General features: G+C 45.9%; 1 long non-coding RNA gene across 1 annotated transcript; it reads right to left on the bottom strand.

The window, feature by feature from the left end:
- Positions 1–7,924: 7,924 nt before the first annotated feature.
- LOC114609267 lies at positions 7,925–9,383 on the bottom strand. Its single transcript, XR_003709484.1, has 2 exons — positions 9,264–9,383; positions 7,925–8,231 (listed from the first exon to the last, which is right to left on the bottom strand). It is a non-coding gene; the product is annotated as an uncharacterized LOC114609267 (long non-coding RNA).
- Positions 9,384–18,310: the final 8,927 nt, after the last annotated feature.

The following is an 18,310-nucleotide window of genomic DNA, read 5'->3' as shown; positions in this document are numbered from 1 at the left end:
TAACGTAGCCTAGGCAGCTCTCAAGTTCAAAATCCTCCTGCCTCCGTCTTCTCAATTTGGGGATTCCACATGCTGTCCTGAGAGGAAGGGAGCAAGCAGGGAGGGAGCTCTGTAAACATGAACCTGCCACAGTTTTCGTTCCCCTCAGTGTCAGGCAGCTGCAGACAGGAAGAGCAGGCAGCAGCAGCAACTGCTGTTAGGACAATCTTACCATCTCTGTGCACTTTCCTCACTAGGACCCTTGACCCTTGACAACCGTCAGCATTGCAGCAGCTCTGTAGTGAGGCAGGCTCTCTGGGACTCAGCTGGGACCAGCACCTGCAGGTTCTGACTTGGCCACTTAAGTCTTATCACTTCTCCACTTTCTTGTTTTCTGTGCTTTTTTTTTTTTTTTTTTTTTAATTCCTGCCCTAGCCTCTCCTTAAATTGTTTAGCCATTTTTTTTGGCTCTTTCCATAAAACTCAGTGGTGACAACTCAGGATACCTCTCTCTGCTGAGATTGCAATCTGGAGCCAGCATGTGAGCCTTCAAGCCTAATATCACTCAGAACTTGGAGAAGGGGGTGGGGCAGGGTCCAGTATCACCTACCCACCATGGACTCTGGTATGAGAAGCTCCCAGGCCTCTGAAGCGTCTTCAACAATTAAGTGGCAGTTGCCTTCTCTCTGAGCTTGGGAATTTGGCACTGGTGACAAGCTGGGCTACTGAGACCCTAGCAGCAGACAGAGAGCAGGCATCAGAATCCTGAGGAGAAGCACCAAGACCTCTTGAGTTAGAAGCACTGGCTGTGCATGATCCAGCCACTCTGGGAGCTGAGGGAAGAGGCTCGCCCAGCTGAGCTCTGTAGTAGTCCCAAATAGTGCTGGGAAACCAGGCATGGATTGTTGGGACAGCCTATGCCAGGACCTCTTCAGCTGTGAAGCAGGAAGGCTGGTTCTCTTTAGCCACCTCACTGCCACCCCCAGCACTCTTAATCCTTCAGACCACCACAGCTCGCAGCCTCCACTGTTTTTTGCCTCTTTGCTGCCTCTTTCTTAGTGAGTGTTATCAGTTTAGCACAGGCTGCTGAAGACAGGCAGAGAAAGACCTCCTGGGAGGAGCCCTTATCAGGCTTGATGTGGCAACATCAGGGAGACACACAGAAGAGTTTCTCCCAGGCACCTCATTTTCCGCCACCCTGCATGCACACAACAGAAAAGACAAAGAGGCTAAAGAAATTAATGACCCTAAGGACTGTACAACAAACTTAGCAGGCCATGCAGACTCGGACATGCCTGTAGTCCTGTCACTCAGGAGATGGAGGATAAGTACATTCATCTTCCAGGCAAGTCAGGGACGCATTGAAGATCCTGTCTCAAAAAGGAAGTATTCAATAAAACATAGCCAAAGGACTTTTTTTTTTAATCTTTAATTATGTGTATGTACAGGCAGAGGTTCTGGCCTAGGACTTGAGTTACAGGCACCTGGCATGCTGGGAATTAAACTCAGGTCCTCTGAAGGAGTAGAGTGAGCTCTTAACGGCTGCGCCACCTCTCCGGGGACCCCAATGGACATTAAAAACAGCAAATAACCTAGAAGTTGATGAAACGCGCAGAAAACAAGTTGCTCGTATTGGGAGTAAAGTGAGTAATAAATTTGGAGATTTTTTCTTTTTTTTTTTTAAAGATTTATTTATTTTACTTATGAGTACACTGTAGCTGTCTTCAGACACACCAGAAGAGGGTGTTGAATCTCATTATGGATGGTTATGAGCCACCATGTGGTTGGTGGGATTTGAACTCAGAACCTCTGGAAGAGCAGTCAGTGCTCTTAACCATTGAGCCATCTCTCCAGCCCTGGAGATTTTTTTCTTATTCATTTTATTATTTCTTCTTTTACATTTAAAAATATTTTTATTTATCTGGTGTTTGGAAGGGCCATGGGCCATCATGCACGCATGGAGGCCAAAGGTTTACAGGAGGCTCCTTCTATCTACCTGCTGGTTCTGAGGATCAGACGCAGATGGTCGTCATCTTGGCCATGAGTGCCTTTACCAGCTGAGCCATCATCTCACCAGCCCTGGGATTTTAAGATTTTTTTTTTTTAAATGTGTCTCTGTGGATCTGAGATTCCCCTGGAGCTGGAGTTAGGTGGCTCTCATCAGTCCACAGTAGGTGCTAGAGATCTGTGCTCGGTTAGGTCAAGAACGCCTAACCACGGAGCTCTCTCTCCAACTCCAGGGTTTTGTTGGTGAAGATAGAGTCTCACTATGTAGCTCAGGCTGGCCTCAAGCTTATTATGTAGCCCAGGATGGACATGAACTCCAGATCCTACCACAGGAGTCTCTGAAGGGCAGCAAGTCCTGCTGTGCACCATTATACCTAGCTTAGAAATGAAACATTGAGCCGGGCAGTGGTGGCGCACGCCTTTAATCCCAGCACTTGGGAGGCAGAGGCAGGCGGATGTCTGAGTTCAAGGCCAGCCTGGTCTACAGAGTGAGTTCCAGGACAGCCAGGGATACACAGAGAAACCCTGTCTCGGAAAACAAAAAAAAAAAAACAAAAACAAAAACAAAAAAAAAAAGAAAGAATGTTCAAAGATTGGAAAGCATCCCCTCAGAAAAAGAAAGGAAAAGATGGGGCTGGAGGCGGCTTGGGATCCCCACTTTCAATTCCCTGCACCCATGAGGTGGCTCACAATTATCCATAACTCCCGTCCCAGAGGTCGGGCAATAGGCACCACCTCTGCCTATGCATACATGCAGGCAAAAAACATTCACATGATAAATAAATCTCTAGGGGCAAACAGAGTGGGGTTTTGGTGTTGGTTGGTTTTTTTTATTTTGTTTTTGAAACAGGGTTTCCCCATGTGTTCCTGGCTGTCCTGGACTTCACTATGTACATAAGTCTGGCCTCCAACTCAAATCCACAGGTCTCTGCTTCCCCAGTGCTGGAACTAAAGACATGGGCCACCATCCCTGGCCAAGAGGACAAGTTTTTAACAGCCTTATGCAAATTTGTGTTGTCTAAAACAGAACATTGCCAACAACAACAACAACCTATAGGCTGCGGTTGGCTCACTAGGAAGACCACTCGCTGTGCAAGCCAGAGGACCTGAGTTTCAATCCCAGGCACCCCTTTAGAAGCTGTGTATGGCTCTACAGCTTTGGGAAGAGTAACAAGCAGATCCCTGAGCACGCTGGCCAGCCAGCCGCGATAAAACTGCAAGATTCAAATTCATTGAGACCTGGTCTCAAGGGAGTAAACACTCAACATTCTCATGGGGCCACCCTCCCAAGAGCAGTTGTGCAAAAGCACACCACTGCGAACCTATGAAGAGGCTGCCCCCACTATTGTCTAATACCCCTGAAGGTATCCTAAAGAATAAGTGCAGCTATCTTGCCCTCCAAGTCCTTCTCTGGCCAAAGTATATCTGCTAGACTTCCTCGGGATAGGCTTCTTCTAGCTTCCCTCCTCTCCTTTCTCCAGGGCAAACACACCGTTGGGTTGTCTCGTTGTCTCGCTGGGGCCAATTAGCTCTCCCTCTGCCCAAACTCTGCGGGACTACAGATCCCACGCCTGCGGTCCAGCACCCCAGGGACACAGTTCCCAGCCCACCCGGTTGATGGTCCTCACCTCCAGCTCTTTGTCTCTGTGCTCCTAGACACAACCGGAGCCTACCTCCACCCACCCCCCCCCCCCCGGTCTGTTTCTCTCCCCCCCCCCCCCCCTCCCTCCCTCCCTCCCTCGCTCCCTCCCTCCCTCTTGTGCTCCGTGTCCTCCGCCCTCCCTCCCTCCCTCTCTCTCTCTCTGTCAGCACTTACCTAGAGGAGGAACTTGGCAGTTATAGCTGAGGAGTTAGAGGCTTGTTTACTGTCACTGTGGAAACCTCCAGGAGCCTACTCCCAGTGGGACCTGTTCCACAGTTCCCTCGTGTGCAGAGCCTGGGGAAGCCCCGTGACCCCCAGCTCTCTACTCCTGCTCAGCCACTCCCCAGGAACCTGGGAACAGTAGCAAGGATCTGGGTTTTGCTATATCAAAGTGGTAAGATAGGAAGCGAGAGGCTGAGGCAGGAGGATAAGAATTTATAGGCTGACTATGGTAGCCAATAAGTCTCTGTCTCTTAGAGAAGTAAACAAAATCAGGAGAGGCCCAATGATGGAGAATGCACTTAGCATTCTTAAGGCTTTGAGTTCAATCAGCACCCAAACAGTAACACAGAGAAATATATAAAATAGGGTCTCAATTACAAAATCTGGCCTCTGTTAAACTTGCTTTGTAGCTGAGGCTGGTCTTTTTGGAGCAGAGGCTGGCCTTAAACTTGAAGTTGGTTAGAACTTGTATTGTTTCTGGAAATAAAGCAAGGGGCAGTGTACTACTCTAATCCCAGTCCTCTAAGGAGGTAAGAAGACCAGGAGTAAAAGCCACCCTCTGCCACTTAATGAGTTTAAGGCCCAGGCTACAGGCTATCTGAATCCTAAGACACTATTTCAAACAACAAAAGTAAAAATAAAGAAAGAAGAAAATACGATATCAGGCTCATCCCTCAGCTTGGCAGGATGTCTTGAAACCCAGTGACAGGACAACCTAATCTCTTTGTCTTCTTTGCCATTTAGGGTTTGTTTTGTTTTTTGTTTTTTTCTTTTTTTGGTTTTTCGAGACAGGGTTTCTCTGTGTAGCCCTGGCTGTCCTGGAACTCACTCTGTAGACTAGGCTGGCCTTGAACTCAGAAATCTGCCTGCCTCTGCCTCCCAAGTGCTGGGATTAAAGGCCTGTGCCACCACCGCCCGGTGCCATTTAGTTTTCTAAGTGTTTGCTGAGAGTCAAATTTATTTTCCTCTAGGGACTGTTTTATTTTGGACTGGCTCACACAGCTTGCTTTCTCATACAATCCAGAAACACATGCCCTGGGCACCACACACAGTGCGCAGGGCCCTCCCACATCAACTATCAGTCAAGACAATGCCAGCTCTCAGACATGCTCACAGGCCAACCTGATGAAGGCAATTCCTCAGTGAGATCCCTCCCCAAGTGACTCCAGTCTGCTTAAGGTAGACAGAGACTTCACAGATGACTTTTGAAACAAGGTCTCGCCGGGCAGTGGTGGCGCATGCCTTTAATCCCAGCACTTGGGAGGCAGAGGCAGGTGGATTTCTGAGTTCGAGGCCAGCCTGGTCTACAGAGTGAGTTCCAGGACAGCCAGGGCTACAACAGAGAAACCCTGTCTCGAAAAACCAAAAAAACAAAACAAAACAACAACAACAAAAAAAGCAGGCTGAGCAAGCCATGAGGCTGCATCCCTCTATGACCTCTGCATTGGCTCTGTCTCTAGGTTCCTGCCCTGCTTGAGTTCCTGTCTTGTCATTTTTTGATGATGAACAGTGATGTGGAGGCATAAGCCAAATAGACCCTTTCCTCTGCAGCCTGTTTTGGTCATAGTGTCTCATCACAGCAATAGTAACCCTAACTATGACAGTTATCAAGAAAAACAACAAATGCAGCCGTGTTGGGATCGTTAAGTTAGTGCACTTACTATGGAGATCAGTGTGGAGGTCCCGGGAAAACTAAATTTATATTCCAGCTACATAACTGCTGAGGAGAATTGCTGAAACCATCCTGGCTTGGGCCCTTGATCCCTCACTAGGGATGGCCAGGCAATGAAGGTAATGCACATACATATGTACAGAAAAGCTAGAATCAGGTGAGACTGTCACGTGATGGAGGCACCTACTGCCCTGGAACCAGAGCCTCAGCCTGTTTATTACCTTCAGCTCAAGGGGAGGAGTTAGCAAGTCTCAGCACCAGGTCTCAGTAGGCTGGCTTCCTAGAAGTTTGTGTATATGCTGGTCAATCCCTGGGACTTGGACCAGGGAAGAATTTAGCCATGGAAACAGAGCTTCTGTCAAATATACCCAGGACCAAGGAAAGCCACTGTCCCAGCAGATATGATGAGTTTACGGTTCGTATTTTGTTTTCGTTGCTTCATCCCTCTGAGCTTCATCCAAAGAAGGCTTTCCACCTTCCCATGGATTCCAGGAGTTGGTCTGTGTTGTAGCTGTGCCCATGTCTATGGTAAACTCACTCAGGACTTCAGTCACTGAGGACTTCCTATGTTCCCGACATATAATAAACCCAAAAGGCATGAAAGTCAGCATACAAACAGAGTCCTGCACATCCATGTCACTGTGGCTTAATTTTCCGTGTCAACTGTGGCTTAATTCTCGGTAGCCAAATCATCATAGATGTTCTTCAGTAGGGGGACTAGGGAAAGAAAAGGTGACATTTACACCCACCATTATTTTATTCATGTATAAGGAAGGACTGGGCCTGGGGAGATGGCTAGGTCAGTAAAGTGCCTACGAAGCAAGCAGGAGGACCCATGTGTGGATCCCAGCACCACACGAAAGCCAGGCATGGCTGAGCACATCTGTAACCCCAGCACTGTGTCCAGTAGAGACATCAGAGCCTATTTGCTGGCCAGACTGCTCAATTAGAGAATCTGTCTTAAAAAATAAGGCGGGAGACAAAAGAAGACACCCCACACTGATCCCTGGTCTCCACACACAGCCTCACATACTCCCAACACACACACACACACACACGGGAAAATAAGACAAAACATCAGAGTTTTAAAAATCTAGAGGCTGGTCTACAGAGTGAGTTCCAGAACAGCCAGGGCTACACAGAGAAACCCTGTCTCGAAAAAAAAAAACAAAAAAAAAACTAGAGGCATGTGTAAAGAACATGTTTTCCCAGTGTGCATCTCAACAGAGAAAAGCCATGATTACAAGAATTTAGCCATAGCTGGGCTATGGTGGTACATTTCTTTAATCCCAACACTCAGGTGGATCTCTGAGTTCAAAGTAAGCCTGGTTTACAGAGCGAGTTCCAGGACAGCCAGGGCTACACAGAGAAACTCTGTCTTGAAATTAAAACAAAACAAAACAACCCATAAGAATTTAGCCATGGAAACAGGGCTTCTGCCAAGTATGGCCAGGACCAAGGAAAGCCAACATCCCAATAGGAATGATGAGTTTTCACTTCACATTTGCTTTTCATTGCTTTTACAGTTTTGACAGTGTTATGTGGCTATTTTTTCCAAACTGAAACTTTCCCTAAGAGGAGGCTTTTAGACTCTTGAAATTTACTAGGCTCAAGAAAAAGAAGGGACAGAAAGTTAAAGATTCACAAGACCCTTCTGTCAAGGGTATGTTAGCAAACAATAGCTAGGGAAAAGACTTTTCGGTGCTGCTGCCTGCAGCTCTCCTGAGTGGTCACACACTGGGGTGAGGTTTTTGGTAACATGGGTGCCATGGGTAACCCCACGCTCTTGTGAGTGACTCCAGTATACTGTTGGCTCATCATGGTGGCTTGGGTGTAATTGTGTCTTTAGTCTGTCGTCTGTGTTCTATTTGGAGTGAACAGGAGTTCACATGGCTCCTGGAGAAGTCACCCAACACAGCCCCTAAACAGAGACTTGAGAGAACCAAACATGAACTAGAGTAGTTGTATGGCCCCTACCAAGGAACACAAGACACACAACTGGGGCTGATCCCTCTGAGAACAGAGCACCTGGAGGGACAATCTTGATATGGTTATTTCCCCTATAAGTTATGGGATGGCCTATATGTGGCCCTTGTTCTGGGTGATGAAACACAAAACCAGGGCTTAGCTGAAGGTAGAGATTGAGGTTTGCCAAAGAGATCACGATCCACAGGTTGGGAACCGCTGGAACAGAGAGACACAAGATAATTCATGTAAACATGCCTATTCATGTTCTTCTGTATAACTACCTCAAAGTTTTGCCTTGATTGTAGGGAGGGAAAGGACAGAGATACCTTCATGATTAAAATCTACGAGAAACTTCATTTAGTTTGCAATAACATCTAGAACATTAGGCAGTTCATTCCCATGTGTCAGAATAAATATAACACAGGAACAAGTAACATATTTTAAATGGTATTTATTGTTCATTATTCAAGGTGGCACAGCCGCTGTGCTGGGGATGGGAAAGGCTTGTGAGGCGAGGGTTCTGCCACTGAGTTAAGTTTGGCGCTTGCCTTTTATGTTTCTGTGATTTAAGCTTCATTATTTTCTGTCAGCCTCTTAAATAATTGGAGTGATTTTCGTTTTCTTCTCTTTTTGGTGTTTCGAGACAGGGTTTCTCTGTATAGCCCTGGCTGTCTTGGAACTCACTCTGTAGACCAGGCTGGACTTGAACTCAGAGATCCTCCTGCCTCTGACTCCCAAGTGCTAGAATTAAAGGCAGGAAACACCACATCCAGCTTGATTTTAGTTTTGTATACTCTTATTGTTTTCTAAGAGTGCTCTTTGTATATGGAGGCACAGATACACCAATGAGTTGCATGCATAAGGATAACAACAGCCCATAACTCACAGTCTTTGCTAATATTTTCCCCAGGTCGTCATAAGAGAGTGAGAACTTCTCAGAAGAATACCCTGTTCCCCAGACTCTGCTGGTAGCCAGGGGCACTACGTGTTTGTAAGGGCCACTGGAGACATTTAGGAGTCTAGAGAGTCAGTTTATCCCGGCAGGATATACAAATGACCTGCAAATGAGTTGGCTGCAAGGAGACCCCTGAGTTTAGACAAGTGAAGGAGAAAAAGCTGTTCTGAAGTCTGTCTGAAGACTCCAGAGAAAGAGTAAAGGCAAAACTACCAGTAACATGTTTCAAAACAACCTTCTAGAGCTTGGAAAGGGGGTTATTTATTTTATGCATATGAGTGTTTTCCTGCATACATATTCGTGCACCATACGTGCATGCTTGGTGCCCACAGAGGCCAGCCAGCAACGGCCATTGAATCTTCTGGAACCAAAACTACAGATGGTTGTGAGCCACTGCATGGGTTTTGGGAACAGAACTGAGGTCCTTGGCAGGTTCTCTTAACTCCTAGTCCGTCTCTGTACTCTGTAGCCCTAGCCCCCCTCTAGAACACAGACACACAACTTAGTCATAAGACTATGATACAACACTCTAGAAAAAGATACAATTGAATAGTTTTTGAAAGTTAGCATTGTGTAAGCCAAGCCAGGTAGGGTGGTGCACACCTTTGGGAGGCAGAAGTGGGCAAGTCTCTGAGTTTGAGGCCAGCCAGTTCTACAGAGTGAGTAAGCCAGGGCTACACAGAGAAACTCTGTCTCAAAAAGCTAAAACAAACGAACAAAAATGTCATTAAAAAAGATGTCATGGTCATCCTCATCTACATAGAAAGTTAGGTCCAGCCTGGGCTACATGAAACCTGTCGCAAAGACAAATACCTTACCATAGGCTCAGAAGGCTTCTGCACTTCAAGACAGGCATAGAATCAACACTTGTCAGAAAACCACATTTACCTCTCAGTAGCAAGGCTGAGAGAACTCTGTGAAGGTGGTGCTGCACACCGGAAGTTCCTGTGCTCTTGCTGAGGAAGTGGAAGCAGGTGGAGCTTGAGTCTGAGGCCAACTTGTGCTACATCCGCTAAAGCCTGGAGAAAAAAAAAAAACGGAGGGAGGAAATTAAGTGGGGATGGGGGGAGGAGGAGGGAGGAAGAGGGGGGAGGAAGGGAGGAGGAGGAGGAAGGGAAGAGGTGGAGAGGGAGGAGGAAGTGGGGAAGGGAGGGGGGAGGAGGGGGAGGAGGATCCCTAGCTTGTCAGTGAGTCCCAGCTGCTGAAGCAAGGAGTTTGTCAGCTTGTTAGCCCCGTTCTGACCTTTCGTTTATCTGTTAGGGTTTAAAGGGAGAAACACCCACAGGAAATGTATGCATGGGCTGCTATAGTGATTTGTCCTTACACAACAGAGGGAACAGAGAGAAACAGGCACGGAAACTGTTCTCTGAGTTTGATGGTGGGGTGTGTAGAAGGCGGGCCTCCTACACCAAGTGACTCAGTTCCCTGTCCTGCGTTTCCAAGGAGTGGGTGTGAGGGAGGGGGGCACTAGGAGCCAAAACTATAGTTAGAGAGTGGCAACTGCTTCAGGCCTTAGACAATGTGCCGGTCCTCCAAATATTGCTCGCTCTCTGCAACCCATTCCCAGCAGAGGATTCTGGGTGTTGTGGTTCAGGAAATGCTCTGTAGAAAGCAGCCATAGTGACTTTGCAACATCTAGGGATGTTCTGTGGGCCGCTGGCGGGTGGGAAGACTAATGGCTCCTGAAGGCGGGCATTATATTGTGCTTCTGAGGAAAGTTGGTTTTGTCCAAAGAAGCTCCAGTTTCTATCTATTTGATTTGGTTGTGTGCCCCCGCCCCCAGCACCCGTGTGTGAGTGTTTGTGTGAGTGTGTGTGTGAGTGTGAGTGTGTGTGTGTGTGTTCAGCTAAACTGGCTGGCCAGAAAGCCTGTGTTTTCCTTCTGTCTCTAAAGCCCAAATCTGGGATATGGAGATTCACTGGGCCAATCTTTAAGTGCTTGCTCTTTAAGTGCTTGCTGGGGATCCAAACAGATCTGCATGCTCAAGCAGCAAACACTACGTACTGAGCCATCTCGCTTGGCTTCTCTGGCTTGTCTCTTTGCTTTGTTTGTACCATGGCCTAGTTGAATCTTTTACCATCCCAACCCTCTTTTTTCCTGCCTCCAAAAAAAAAACAAAAAAACAAAAAACAAACAAAAAAAAAACAGAATCTCAAGAAATAGCCTTGACCCACCTGGTGCTTAGTAGTAGACCAGGTTGGCCTCAAAACTATAGAGATCTATCTGCTTTTGCCTCCAGAGTGCTGGCATTAAAGGCATGTGGCACCAAACCTAGCTAATTTGATCCTTTGAGATAGTCTCACTATGTAGTCCTGGCTGGTCTGGAATTAACTGTAGAGACCAGGCTGGCCTCAAACTCACCAAGATTTGTTTGCTTCATGTTTTTTATTTTATTTTTTGTAAGGCTGTGTCTCACTAAATTGTCAAGGCCAATTGGAACTCACTCTGTAATCCAGACAGACTGGGATTATAGGATTATACCAGTAGGTCCATTGTACGTATGTATGTATGTATGTATGTATGTATGTGTGTATTGTGTAGTATGTACGTATATATGCATGTACATATGATATACGCATATGTGATGTATGTGTGTATGTATGATATATACATGTATGTATAAATGTATGATATATGTGTGTATGTATGATGTATCTATGATGTATGCATGCATGTATTTTGTTTTACAACTTGTCATTCTCTTGCATCTGCCTCCTCAGTTCTGAGATCAATCTTGTCCTTTCATTGTTACATATACCAAAGTACTTTGTTTTTTTTGATTTTTTGTTTTTTTGTTTTTGTTTTTTGGTTTTTTTTTGGTTTTTCGAGACAGGGTTTCTCTGTGTAGCCCTGGCTGTCCTGGAACTCACTCTGTAGACCAGGCTAGCCTTGAACTCTTGAACTCAGAAATTTATTATTTATTTACTTATTTTTTTTCCGAGACATGGTTTCTCTGTGTAGCCCCGGCTGTACTGGAACTCACTCTGTAGACCAGGCTGGCCTCAAACTCAGAAATCCGCCTACCTCTGCCTCCCAAGTGCTGGGATTAAAGGCGTGCGCCACCACCGCCTGGCCCAAAGTACTTTGTTAAACTAATCATTAATTTAAAAACTACCTCTGACTTTCTTCCTCTCTGTTGTGGGTCAGAAAACTCCAAGGTTGACATTATCAAAACTGTCATTACAAAGACCTAAAGCATTCACCACTTTTGCAGAATAAAATATTGTTAGTTCTCAACCCAAGGACAAAGGGCTCACTGAAGTGATCCTTATTTAACATATCAAATCAAACCTGGCCACCAGGATTTCCCAGCATCCCTCAGACTCTTCCTGTTACCGGGTTTGTCTGTCATACCAGTGCCCCTACCCTAAACTTGTGCAGCCCAGCCCTGGTCTTTCCCCAGTTGCCCTCCTCTATATATTCTCCAGCCATCTTCATTACCTGCACCTTTTGTCTACCCTTTACTCTCCTGGTTTTCCTCTCTCCCCACCCATCTCCTCAAACAGCCTACCTCAGGATCCTGTTCACTTGAACCCTTCCAGATGCCTCTGGCTATGCTCGCCCTAGTATCTACAATAGGCTTTCTCCACCTACCTTGGAGCAGTCATGGCCTCCCTTTTTCTCTCTCTCCCGCTTGCTTGCTTTCTTTCTTTCTTTCTTTCTTTCTTTCTTTCTTTCTTTTCATTCAAATGTGATTTCCCCCCTTTTTTTCAAGACAAGTTTTCTCTGTGGAGCCCTGACTTTCCTGGAACTCAATTCTGTAGACCAGATCTTCTTGCCTCTCTGCCTCTAGTGCTGGCATTAAAGGCGTGCACCTCCAAGTAGTTTTTTTTTTAAGTTTTTGTTTTATTTATTTATTTATTTATTTATTCATTACATGTAAATACACTGTAGCTGTCTTCAAACACCCCATAAGAGAGCATCAGATATCATTGTGGATGGTTGTGAGCCACCATGTGGTTGCTGGGATTTGAACTCATGACTTCTAGAAGAGCAGTCAGTGCTCTTAACCACTGAGCCATCTCACCAGCCCTCCAAGTAGTTTTTAAGAAAATATATATCAGCAGTACATATTGCTGAACAATTATCAAGTCCTAAAAAGGAGAAAGAGTGTCTCCTAAACAAGCACAGGTAAAGAGCTGGAGTGCCTGAAGCCCGGGATCCTAACACTGAGGCCGGAGGCTGCCGGCGGGAGTGCTTGCACACCTTTAGTACCAGCAGTCTGGAGGCCGATACAGGTAGATCTCTGAGTTGGAAGCCAGTCTGGTCTACCTAAAGAGTTCCAGGTCAGCCAGAGCTACACAGAGAAAGACTATCTGGAAAAATCAAAACAAAACAAAACAAAAAAAACCTAAACCAAAACAAAAGAAAAAACGTAGTGATTGTCTAAGGTGGAAGAGGATCATGGGCTACCGATGTAGAGAGAGACTGGAACTCAAAAATTCAAGGGCTGCGGACTGAGCTCTGTGATAGAACATCTGTCTTTCAGGGACATAGTTCTTTCTTCCGTCATCTGTACCTGAGGGTAGACTCTATTCAATGAGGAGCACAGTGTCAAGCTCTCACAGGGAGCCCTCAGTTTCCCTCCTGGCCCGGCTCTGTCCTCCAGCCCTCAGTTTCCCTCCTGGCCTGGCTCTGTCCTCCAGCCCTCTTTCCTAGAGGAGGAAGGCTCAAGAACCAATAGCCCTCTTTTGGCTGTCCAAATCATTGACCCCTACACTTGCCAGGAACTGGTGCTCAGTCAGGAATGTGAGGCTAATGGAGGACTAAGATCAGTGTCCTTTCCACCTATCCAACCCTGCTGGGTGTAAAAGAGAAGCTACCATAGAGATAGGCACAAGGACACACAGCAATAATCCCAGCCTCAGGATGAGGCAGGAGAATTGACTGATACAGAGGAAATCCCAGAACCAAACAAAACAAAAACACCTACCAATAGCCAGCTGGGCGGTGGTGGCGCACACCTTTAATCCCAGCACTTGGGAGGCAGAGGCAGGTGGATTTCTGAGTTCGAGGCCAGCCTGGTCTACACAGTGAATTGTTCCAGGACAGCCAGGGCTACACAGAGAAACCCTGTCTCGAAAAAGCCTAAAAAAAACAAAGCAAAGCAAAACAAAACAAACAAACAAAAAAACCCACCTACCACAGCTACGAACGCTAACATTTATAATCATACTCTCTGCCTCCAAAGAGAGTCAGGTGAACGGTCACCCTCCCTACAAAGGGAGTTTGAGGCTGTCCTGGAGGCTACTGTAGTCTTAAAAAGACAGAAGACTGCAGTGGGGCTGGGTCACTAATAAGAACCCATGCTGCTCTTACCGAGGAAGTGAAGTTTGATTTGCAGCTCCCATATCAGATGCTCACAACTGCCTGTAACTCCATCTCCAAGGGATCTAATGCCTCTGGCCTCCTTGGGCACTGGCACATGTGTATACCGGACCCAGAAACACATTACTTTAAAATAATAAATCTTTTTTTAAAAGGTTACATTACTTTAAAATAATAAATCTTTTTTTTTTAAGTGACGCTGCAGTAGGAAGAAATTAAGTTTGTTGTATCAGTTGTTTTGGAGACAGGTTCTCAGTAAGTAGTTCTGGCTGGCCTCTGACTACAGACCTCAGAGATCCTCCTGTCTCTGTCCCTAAGTGTTGTGACTACAGGAGTGCACCACCTGCCCCACCCTTCTATTTTATCTTGAGACAGTTGCCCAGGCAGGTCTGAACCTTTCAACCTTCCTACGCCTTTCTTGAGAGTAACTAAACCCATCATCTGGGCTATGCCACTAGGCCTAACTATATGCTTGTTTTCTTACGCATACATAGCTATGAAAAATTTATAAATTAGCCAAAATAAAGAATAACATTTGGACCGGGCGTTGGTGGCAAGTTGCTTTAATCTCATCACTCCGGAGGCAGAGGCAGGCAGACTTCTAAGAGTTCAAGGCCAGTCTGTCTACATAGCAAATTCCATTATAACCAGTGCTATACAGACAAACTCTGGGAACACTAGCTGGGTGTGGTGGTACTTCTTACAGTCCCAAAGCTCGGAAGGCTCACAGAGGAGGAGGAAAATCCAGAATTTGAGGCTAGACTTGGCTAAATAGGGAATTCAAGGCCATCTGGGACCTGCATAAAAAAAAAATCCTGTCTTTCAGGTTTGGTAGTGTACTCAAAGGCAGAGGCAGGTGGATCTCTGTGAATTTCAGGCCAACCTGGTCTACAAATCAAGTTCCAGGACACCTGGGACTATACAGGGAAACTCTGTCTCAAAACCAAAAGCCAAAACAAAAGTAGAGAGAAAAAGATCCTGTCTAAAAATAATGTATGGCAATGTAAGTTATATGATTGTGGTCCCTCTCAAATGTGTTACTATCTTGTGATCAAATAGCTTTAAGAAGCAATTTAAGGAAGGGTTTGTTTTGGCCCAGTTGCCGGCTGCAGTCTATCATTCTGCGCATGTGGTGAGAATGGCTGTGAACTCTGGCAGCAGGAACAGAAGGTGGGATGCACTAAAGTGGTTACAGTAAGTCTGTAACCCTGAATCAGAGAGAGAGAGATGACTGCTGCCACTTGCTTGCATTCTCTTCTGTCCCCTTTAAAAATTAAAAAAGATTTCTTTTATGTGCATGACTGTTTTGCCTGCGTGTGTGTGTGTGTAACCCCCACTAACCGCCCCTATTTATTAAACCTGGGACTCTAGCCCATGGGATGGCCCCATTAATGTTCATAGTGGGTCTTTCTCATCTGCTAAACCTCTGTGAGGAGCAGAACGTGCTTTGAGTGGTTATGTACTGTTAACATAAGCCATGTCGAGAACCAATGCCTCAGATCCATTGGAAACTGGCAGCCTTTCCCATGTGGGGCAGGCTGGGAATTGGGAACACCTTCCCTTAGTCTGAGTAGGAATGTTGGCAGTGTATGTGAAAACTAGCAATGGTAGTTCTCTCCTCCTGGATTGGGATGCTTATTACCTGAAACTGCTCCTACTGAGACCTTCTACTGAGACTAGCTATTCCCACCCCCCTGTGCTGTAGATAACCTCCAGGAGGTTGGGGGTGAGGTGGGGTGGGGTGGTAGTAGTTCATGTGACTCCATCAATAAGCACAACCCACCTGCCCCCAGCTTTTCTGTGTGCACATAAGTCTGTCATTCTGTGGTATCTGTTTTTTATTTGTTCCATTGATCACCCAGTCAAGTCTAGGTGCCAAACCTCTCAGGACATGCTGAGGAAACATTCTTAAACATGCTTAGCAGTTGAAAATGAAAATTGGCCCCGTGTGTGCATGCACATCATATACACATATATTGTCTTTAATTTTTTTTATTATTTGCGTGTGTGTGGTGATGGAGGCCAGAAGAGGGAGTTGGACCACCTAATCCTTCACCCTACCAGCTGGCATTGCAGGCAGTTGTGAGGCAACAGACCTAGGTTCTGGGAATCAAACTCAGGTCCTCTTGAAGAACAATAGGTATTCTTAGCCACAGAGAAATCTCTCCAGCCCCTTGTTTTTTTGACTGGGTTTCTCTTTGTAGTCCAGGTTGGCCTAGAACTCACTATGTAGACCAGCTAGCCTCGAACTTGCAGCAATCCTTTTTGTCCCAAGTATTGGGGATTACAAGTGTAAACCACCACATCTAGCTTAAAATATCTGACTATACTGTACTTACTAGTAGGAAGTTAGAATATACAGCAAATATACTGGACAAAGGGGTGATTGAGGGCCTGAGTGGGAAGAAGGATGCCGTGAGATGTCACTGTGACTCAGAACAAGGCACGATATAAAAACGAGTTATCTCTAGAATTTCCCGTTTCTGGACCATGGCTTGTCACAGGTAACTGAAATGACATATAGCAAAACCTGGGAAAGAGACTAATGTACTTGGTTACATGGAGTGAACACAGCACCCTGGTGCAGGGCTACTTGGATAATTCAAGAGGTCCAGGGAAAGCCAGACATGGCAGCACACGTGTATAACCCCAGCACTCAGAGGGCAGGAAGATGTCTAGGCCGAGGGCTGCCTGGGTACACAGTTCAGACTCTATCACAAAAAAAGAGGCAGGAGGAGCAAGGCGAGCTGCCAGCACACTTTCACTGCTGTTATGGGGGTGGGGGTGGGGGTTAAGCAGGGCACAGCTTGAAGATTAGCCGATTGGAGTAAATCCTAGAGGCTTTGTGACTGTCTCTAGTTGTCTGGTCCTGGGCTCTCATACAAGTAGGGATAGTATAGGAGCCCTGGTAGAGGAGCTGGCTGGGGCTACATGGAACTCATCAGTGGCAACAAGAGAAGCTGAGTGGCACCTAGCCAGGGCGTAAAAACTGGGTCAAGGCGACATACAGCCATGCTCAAACTACAAAACTATAGCAGGGAGCAGTATTCTGGAGACATTTACATAAACAGAGAACAATTTTGTTAGCTTTCTGATCCTGAAACTTTATTATCTTTTGTGATGTGTCTATCAGTGTGTGTGTGTACTACTGCACCTAAACAGCTGTAGAAGCCAACTTTCAGGGGTTGGTTTTCTCCTCCCACTGCTTTTAGGCAGGTCCCTCATTTCTAACAGGATGCGTAGCCCAGGCCACTGAGCTTCCAGGCAGACCTTCTTCACTTCCCGTCTTGATACAGCATACAAATGTCAATTACCACATTGGGCTTTTGAAAAATGTGGATTCTGGGGATGAAACTCATGCCATCATAGTTGTGTGGTGAGTGCCCTTACCCCCTGAACCATCTGAATAACCTGGGCCTAAAACTGTGACCCCCTCCCCTCCCCCCCTTTTACTCTCTGTTATGTTCAAACTTTGCCTTTAATTTTAAATTACATTTATCTGTTATGCTTTTTCTTTTTTCATTTTTCTTTTTCATTTTTAAAGGCAGGATCTCATTGTGTGGCCCTGGCTATCGTGGAATTCACAGAAATCCACCTGAGTAAAATATTCAGTAACTTTTTTTTTTCTTTTTTCTATTTTTTCTAGTAGTGTCTCCATCATGTAATTGTCTGCCCTGGAACACAGTAAGTAAACCATGCTGGCCTCCAACTGAAGGAGATCCTCCTCCCTCTGCCTCTCCGGTGGTGCTAGGATGAAAGGCCTGAGACATCACTTCAGTTTTTATTTTTGAGACATGTAGAAGAGCTGTGTACCACTGTCCGCCCTGTAACGATTACGGTAGACGAAACTGGCCTGGAATTTATAAAGATCTGCCTGCCTCTGCTTCAGGAGTGCTGGGATTAAAATCTTATGGGACTGTGTTGTCTGAATCTGGAAACTTTAAAGTTTCAATTTAAATTTAAGGGAACAGGACAGATTGTAATTCCTCTTTCCCTTGACATTTCTTCTCTGCATTTTATTTTTTCTAAAATAATAATACTACTACTACCAGGTGTGATTGAGCACACCTTCAATCCCTCACTTTATGCCTTAGGAAGCAGAGGCGGGTGGATCTTTGTGAGTTGAAGCCATAGTGAATTTCAGGACAGCCAGCTTTATAGAGAAACCCTGACTTAGGATGGGGGTTGGAGGTGGGGAGGAAACCAAAAGAAAAAAACAAAACAAGAGTTGGAAGACAGTCTGGGCTAAGGTCAGACAGAAGAGAGAGAGCCCAAAAATTAAATCTCTGGCTGTAAGAGTCTGGTAACCTAAATTTGATCCCTGAAACTCACCTAAAGGGAAATAAAAAATTGAATTATGAAATGTTGCCATGCCAGGTGGTGGTGGCGCACGCCTTTAGTCCCAGCACTTGGGAGGCAGAGGCAGGCAGATTTCTGAGTTCGAGGCCAGCCTGGTCTACAGAGTGAGTTCCAGGACAGCCAGAACTACACAGAGAAACCCTGTCTCGAAAAACAAAAAAAAAAACAAAAAAAAAAA

This window comes from Grammomys surdaster, unplaced genomic scaffold, assembly GCF_004785775.1.
Source record: "Grammomys surdaster isolate TR1022 unplaced genomic scaffold, NIH_TR_1.0 125950, whole genome shotgun sequence".
In the NCBI taxonomy this organism is placed as follows: Eukaryota; Metazoa; Chordata; class Mammalia; order Rodentia; family Muridae; genus Grammomys; species Grammomys surdaster.
Note: the sequence above shows the minus strand (reverse complement) of the source record. Positions and strands in the feature narration are given on the sequence as shown.